General features: G+C 35.8%; 1 long non-coding RNA gene across 2 annotated transcripts; it reads right to left on the bottom strand.

Moving 5' to 3' along the window:
• Positions 1-892: 892 nt before the first annotated feature.
• LOC108369413 (uncharacterized) lies at positions 893-2,408 on the bottom strand. 2 transcript variants are annotated; one of them, XR_001848503.1, is made up of 3 exons: positions 2,342-2,408; positions 1,052-1,427; positions 893-986 (listed from the first exon to the last, which is right to left on the bottom strand). It is a non-coding gene; the product is annotated as an uncharacterized LOC108369413 (long non-coding RNA). The 2 variants fall into 2 exon arrangements; XR_001848504.1 differs by having other exon boundaries at positions 893-983.
• Positions 2,409-8,041: the final 5,633 nt, after the last annotated feature.

Genomic DNA, 8,041 nt, shown 5'->3' with positions numbered 1-8,041 from the left:
TTTTCTTATTCGTTTTCTAAAAATTTCAAAGTAACACTAATGGTAGTGCCAATGTGGTTTCGACAGAACTTCCTCGGACATAACACTTTTGACGAGCCTCAAAGAGTTCCCCAAATTCTAAACTCTCAAAATCTCAATAAACTCCACCCCATCAATGGGTAATATCACTGTCACAGATATCACATATGATTTTTGGTCCCAATGGGAGGCGGATAAGGCGTGTCGCACAGGGGGTAGAGTACAGATTCCTCTATATTAAGATACATTTTTTTTTCATTTAATACCCAAAATCGATACTACCGTAGTCGAAGAAATCACATATAAATTATGGCCCCGATTGGAGTCGTTTAAGGCGTGTCGCAAAGGGGTCAAGGACCATATGCCTCTAAGGACTCAAAAAATTAAAAACATTTTTTTTTTTATTTCTTGTCCAAAATCGATGCTGCTAAAAATGGGACAACACATAAAAATTTTATTTCCGATTGGAGTCGGTTAAGACGTATTCATAGGGTAATCGGAAACTTGACCGCTGTGCGATACACCTTAACCGACTTCAATCCGGACCAAAATTTATATGAGAAATCTTCGACTATGGCAGTATCGATTTTGGGTATCAGACGGGGAAAATTATTAGTTTTAATTTTTTGAGTCTCCATAGAGAAATCTGAACTTTGCTCCCTTTACGGCACGCCTCAAACGTCTGCAATCGGGACCAAAATGTATATGTGATATCTTCGACTATAGTAGCATCGACGTAAGGGTTGAGGCTTAGGAAATCTGATGTAAAATTTTGCTTCCTGCATTTAAGAACCACCCTAATATATTTACATACATATATGTACATATGTATGTACATCTTTAAGAAGTGATTAGTTATTTGCAACGCACCTTTATTAAGCGGCTTTGGATTTAATTGTTTGCGTCGGGACATTGTACGCCAGGAAAAACCTCAATTGGTTGCAATTCCAAATTTAATTCAGCAGCTGCTAAGAATTTTGAAACAATTGAAATGAATTGAAAACAATTCAGCAGAAACAGCGGTATTACTTACAATAATTATGATGCAAACATTTTATAGTCACTTCACTGAATATAGGTTATAATTTGAATTGCAACATTTCCAACAATTTTAACTTTTTAATTTGTTTTTTTTTGTTATTATTTTTAACTGCCTCCTTCTTTTTCCTTTCCTTCTATTTTTTATGTATGTAATTTAAAACGGATACGGATGCTAAATTTGTCTTAGTCATTCATACACAATTATTGGTGTTTACGTGAATGTATTCAAACAAGGTTTGTGGTATTTTATTTAATATTTTAGCAACGGGTATTTTACTTTTCACATTAAACCTTTACAAAATTAATTTGTTTTTATTTTACCACATATTAACGCTTAAGCTGCAAAAGAAAACCGCATCGGCAACTGCCTATCATAAACAAATCATTTCGATTTTAACGACACACGCACAACGTGGCGCTGATCCTCCATAAATATTATAAAAACACGGCAAATAAATATTAGCTTCAATAAATGTTTTGAGCTTTTTCGGCCGATTTTAGCATGTTAAAACAAATTCACCAATTGGTGTTATAAAGCGTATGGGTAACATTGCCCCATAAACAAAAGAAAATATAACACAATCGAATTGTACATAGACCAACCGACGGCGTTAGTATTGCAATCACCGATCAAATAACATTTTTTACAAATATAACAGTGACAACGCTGCCAATTGAACGATTCATGTACCGGAATTTAAAGCTTTAACATTTTTTTTTTATACACACATTCACTGTTTTGCCCGGGCCCCTTTGGTCGAAATTATCGCACAAATGTTGCATTCTTTAGGAAATTTACTTTACTTACGCATCACCCGGTAAAATATTTTAACTGAAACTTTATAGATACACTATAATGTAAAAATTTAAGCTGTTTTAAATGTTTTCGTAGGAACAAAACTTAACTAGGTCGTTTACGAAACGTTGTGAACAAAGTAATCATATGTGCCAAAACAAATTTTTTTTCCGAAAATATAAACTTTTCCATAGAAATTTAATATTGATGTTGCCACCCAAATCATAGAAAAAAATACTGCTATAAAAATTGGTTTTTGTAACGTGCGCGATTTTCGCGGAAAGGCACATATGTAGAAATATACTTCGAAATTAAATACAAAAATTGCGGGTGGTAATAAAGATTTTAAATACTAATCAACTGTGTCGTAAACTAGGCGCGAATCACTGCACACGCCACAGTCTATAATTCGTCCGATAACGCCCACATAGTTATATAAGTCACCAAAAAAAAAAATAATTTGCCAACAAATAATCAACGTCTAACCGGCTATGCGCCAAAAACCCGGGAAAAAAATCTTAAAGCTTATTGAAATCGCTGAAGTCCAAACCAGCGTCGAATGAATCGAGACGAGCGACTGCCGCTAAAGCAAACACACTAAAGCGCAAGAAATCGAAACAAATTGAAATCGAATGGTGTGGGAGCCATGGGGCGAAGGCAAGCGGTGGTCGCTATGGAGTCAACAACAGAAATCAAGCGCAAAATGTCAAATCGAAGCATCGCCAAAACAAAACAAAACTCAAGTACAGGGAGCATTGAGAGACGTCGTGTAGTAGATGGGCAGCAGTGTTGCCGCGACATCACGAAAAAATTTATAGTAAAAAAACCGAAAATTGATCAAATGTATCACTTAAAACTTAACTTGGTTTCATACCTTTGATTTTCATTATTGTCAATACCCAAAAAATCTTGTAATGTCCATACATATACATACGTTTGTACATGAAGAAAAATATCTTAGATAATTAGATGCATCAGACAACTGTGTGATAATTTCCACGTTAAACTCGTTGGAAATTATGTCAAAAAGATGAAACTACCTTCAGTGCCGACTTTATTTTGACCATGACCCCGTTTTATTATCAACAGTTTGTAATGAAACTCCTTTTCTCTTTTATATTGGATCAATTTTAAAGCTGGAGCCGCAGAGCTACATACGTATGTATGAGGCATGCAAAGTAAATGAATGCAGTCAGCTCATTATACATATATAGTTTGTTTAAAGTATTTTTCTTTAAGCTTATTTGATCCCAAAACTTTTAATATTTTCGATCAAATTTTAAAAGCTGCCACTGCATACATATGTATTTATTTTGCATATTGTATTTTTTAATGTATCAAAATTTGTACTGGGCGGAAAATTTAAGTATCTCGCGAAATGAGCAAAAAAAATAGTTGCATTACACGTATCACTTTTGAAGTAAATGGATCAAAAGGGCAACACTTATCGGGAGCAGAATTTGCAGAGCGAATTGAAGAATACCGGAACCGGATTATCTCGCCATTTGGAGCTTCACTTGTTCTCTCTGAGGTTTTGTTTTGCTAACCATTCGTCACATGCTCATATTTGTACAAAGGCAACTCACACAAACTCGTTCAAATTCCACAATCTTGTTATGTGGATGAAAATGTGATAAGCAACGGTTATGATCCACAGGCATGCTGCCACTAGCATCGATTGTAATTCCCACAGTGGGCTATATGCGCTTAATTCCATACCAAGTTCATCACGCTTTTAGCGCTTTTCGAGCTTTCAACGCTTTACCTAGCTGTACGCTGGAAACATGAAAACGCCTGGTGTAGAGCTCCACTATTAGTTTTGAAAACAAATGTTTGGTGGCCAATTTCGGGTTTTCGTAATCCGTCTGAAACTGAAGTATGTCCCGCATAGTAAATACATACATGGAAACCAAAAGCCAAAAGTGAACCAGTTCGGGGAAAAGGAAACTCAAGATAATGCTGATTAAGATTTACGTTAGCTGGACCGATTTGAAAATACTTCTGGAGTTTTTTATGAATAAGAAATAGTAACTTAAAGAAATCTTCCTTTTACTAATTGCTCTATTTTCTCGCAGAAGCTGAATCTCATCAAAAATAAATGCATCAGATATCATTTTTTGGTATTTTTTCATATAAACTTATTCGAGAATTTCATTTAAATTGCAGCCTAAATTGTGTTTACTTTTTTGACAGTGCCATCGGCAAAGTGATTTATGGTTCGATTATCGATAGAAATCGAACCTCAGTTGCGTTGCTAGTTGCCAAAACGATATTACAGATGGCAACTGGCAACTTTCAACTGACAACTGCAGTAGTGTGTATACCGGCGACTACATTTTTGTGGTTGCTGGGAATGTTTTTGGAGCATATTTAGGAGCGAAAATTGAAAAGTGTGTCATATACCTTACTTTTCAATAATTTGAACGATATTAACAATTTGCAATGCAGTTTGCTTTTACAGAATATGGCGAAAATAACAAAACAATAACTTGAAATTTTAGTTCCCGTGGAGTACGCCGGGCGAAACAAAAGCGAACACTGATTGCAAAGTTTTTCCTTTATCAACTGAAGCACCTCTTTTAAAACTACCGACACACCAAGTTTTCCAAATTGAAATCATTGCTATGGCACTTCCTTATGCGAAAAATGCGAAGAGGTTCATCTGTTTATTAACCAATTACATATACTACAGCTTCTTTTGGAAGTCCTCAATATGCTTTGAAAATGAACACAAAACGATAATAAAAGAAAAACCCTGAAAGCATTAACTTCTGCTTACAATGCACGCGTTAGCTCTAGAGGATTGGAATTATCCTTTAAATGTCGCCTGATTGAGGACGCGTTCATGCACTTCTCTTCCTCTTAAAAAAATAATTGTGATGATTTTATTGCTGTCTTTTCTTTAAAACTCTTTATTTTAATAACTTAATTTTACTCGCGCAGCTTGTTTACAGCCGCTTGCTGGTTGTCGAACTGTCAAATTTCGATTATCGATAACCCTACAGCAACTGACGATATTTGCCATTCGTGATACAAATTTTCTTTCCAGTTGTGTTGCCAGCTAGCAACCGAACCGTGATTGCGTTGCTATCCGTAATCGACCCATTATACGTCAAAGTCTGTATTAAAAACGTAATATCAAAGAAAGCATTTTTAACTCCCATGTTTTTCTCATTTTATCGAAATGAGTAATTGAATTGTCTATTGATACGAAATTTTATGTCGTTTTTGTTTCTACAAAAAATGCTGCCTTCTCATCGCCCTCTTCTTAGTGTTTGTGCGTAGTGGGCAAATAGAAGGTTGCATTTTTCGTTAGAAATGAAATCGGCATTAGATAATATTAACATTACCGCTCAGTGTTGTAGCCAACAACAAACCACTATTTTTTTCCTTCTGACCTGAGTAAGTAAATTCTTGTATTTTTTCAGAAACAAATTACTGATTTTTAAAACTTCCGTAGGTTTGTTACCAACTTCCGGATGCGCAAGGAGGTGTTTCCATAAATATTGAAATCGGTTGGAATCTTTATCAGGACTTAGCAAATCAACAGCTGAAAAGGTAATCACGGAGTGCTTGTGCATTTTTGACACCAAATTTTGCAACAAATGGGTGCGCTTCACAAGAACTCGGGGGGAAGAAAACATCTTGAAAGAGCACTTCTTTAACAAGTTTGGCATACCGGGTGTTACACGCTGTGTAGCCGGTACATTCGTACATGTGTAGTGTGTGTTAGATCGCCTGGTGACAGACATGCCAAGGCAAGGAATGTCATTAGCTTTGTTTCTTAACAGATTATTATCACAAATTATCACTAATTTATGCAGGAAAGCGTTTATTAACCCAAAAAAACTAGCAGAAACTAGCAGCTCTCTCTCGTTCTTCTGCTCTTATTTTTTTGGCTCTCCTGCTAATTTCTGCTGGTAAAATTTTTACTAGCAGCTGTCAAAATGGATAAACAAAAATTCGCGCCAAATATTTTCAGTGGTCAAATACATCGATCAGCTATTTACTTGCTAGTTTCTCCTAGTTTTGCGTTTCTTTACTATTTCTTTATTTCGCTCTCTGTGAGCGTAATTCTCTCAATTTTTCCATTCTTCTTCTTCCTGATAACTATCTGCTAGAAAAGAAAAGAAACAAAGCCATTGAACGTTGTTTCGGGCTACATTATTCTGCCGAAAAAAACACAAAAATTATAAATACGTGTTGCGCATTACATAACGTGTGCATTTCTTTTAATAATTAATTCCCTTACCCTCAGTTATCTCAAGACATAATGAATGAAATTGAAATTGAGTACGCACATTTTTTATTTTTACAAGGTAATAGGAAAACCATAAAATATATAGGGTGTCGCAAACCAACCGTCCACCCCTTCTAAAAAGGAGGAAAATGTTTTTTTTTTGGAAAACGCCAAAATATGAATTACCAAGTCGGGGATGTTCTATCTTTGGTCATAATACCAACTTCCAGTTTCGACCGGAAGTGGTTTAAACCGATCGGAAATCCGCAGAATCCGAATCTGCGGTGAAAGCATGCATATCCTATTAAAAAAAATTGACTTCTGCTCAGTTTAACCTACTTCCGATCGAAACCGGAAGTCGGTAATATGACCAAAAGATAGAGCATCCCCGACTTTGTAATTTTTTTTTTGTTTTCCAATAAAAAAGCAAATTCGTTCCTTTTAGAAGTGCAGGACGAATTGAGATTCGAAGGTCATTTAGAGGTTGAAAAAGGCATTTCCGAGAAAAAAAGTTTCAAATAAAACTTGTCCGCAAATTTCGAGTTTGTAGTAAGTCATGTATGTCCCATTTAAATCCCGGAACCGACTTCCGGTCAGTTTAACGCCCTTCCGGTCGAAAGGAAATACTGGCCCCTATTATGAGTTGCATTCGATTTTCGATCTTCGCTGGCTATCGAAGATCGAAAGTGATTCGTATTATGAGATATGCAAGCGTGTCGACATTTTCGTTGAGTATCGAATTTTCTGTCGAACAGAATTTTGATTTCGTTGCATGATCTCTGAAAACAAAATCATGGAGCTGTTTATAGTTTTAATATATTTTAAATTGATTTGGATCACAAAATTTCTTAATGTATGTCAAAATCATATATGTAATACGTATATTACATATATTGTCAAAATATATTCGAAAGACTGTACTTAAACTCTCACGTTTTCTGCTCCAGGCCAGTTTTTTAAGCCCTCATCCTCTGACGAATCGTTCAACCAGAACTCCGTTGTGCTAATTAAAAATGTTTTTTACCACGCTTTTATAAACTCGCTTTCTTTTTTATTTCATTTTAATTTGGACAAATTTACATATATACATATGTATAAGCACACTATTTAGTTTGCTCGATCTGTAAACAAAGCTTCTCAGCGGTGAAAAATATACTATTGTGAACAACCTAAACGAGCGAAATTCACAATAGCGCTGATCTTCATCGAATGAGCGCCATAATACCAAATGAAAATTCGTTCGATCAGCACCTTCGACCACAGTCGAAGATCGAATGCAACTCATAATAGGGGCCAATATAAATTTATTAGAGCTTGTTTATAGATCTTATTTGTTTTAGAAAACTTCAATTTAAATTTCAATTGCATCAACCTGCCTTAATAAAGCTGCGGCAATTTGTTGGGAATTTTCCGCGATGGTTCTTGTTGCCTCAGCCTACATTATTGCAGCTTCGGCCAGTTTTTTTGAAGCCTCAGCTTGAATTTTTGATGCTTCCGCCTGCTTTTTGGCTATCGCATTTTGAAAAGAACCGCTTCACTTGGTACTGCTGCCGTCGACAACATTAGGATGCGGTCGATGGGCTTCTCTACTTCTGTCAATGTTGTGTGGCGGAATGGACCGCTGCCGGTGGGGCTGAAATTCCTTTGGCTGTCAGCTATCTTCCGAATAGTCCAAATTTTAAGGCCAGCCCAAATCTATGGATAAAATCGTACAAAGAATTTCACATTTGTATTTCTATGTATCTACTATATTAATTTACATACATATGTATGTACATACATACATATGGATATTTATAAAATACGAATTTGGTAACCGAAAGTAACAGAAATTACCGAGCTCGTTCCGGGCTCATACTCACCTTTATCCATTCAACAACACTTCTTTTCGGACGTCCATACCCATTTAGTTCATTGGCCACTTCGTCCCACTGGGCATCAAATGA

This window comes from Rhagoletis zephyria, unplaced genomic scaffold (genome assembly GCF_001687245.7).
Source record: "Rhagoletis zephyria isolate East Lansing unplaced genomic scaffold, Rhagoletis_zephyria_1.1 Rzeph_scaffold_03653, whole genome shotgun sequence".
NCBI classification, from domain to species: Eukaryota; Metazoa; Arthropoda; class Insecta; order Diptera; family Tephritidae; genus Rhagoletis; species Rhagoletis zephyria.
Note: the sequence above shows the minus strand (reverse complement) of the source record. Positions and strands in the feature narration are given on the sequence as shown.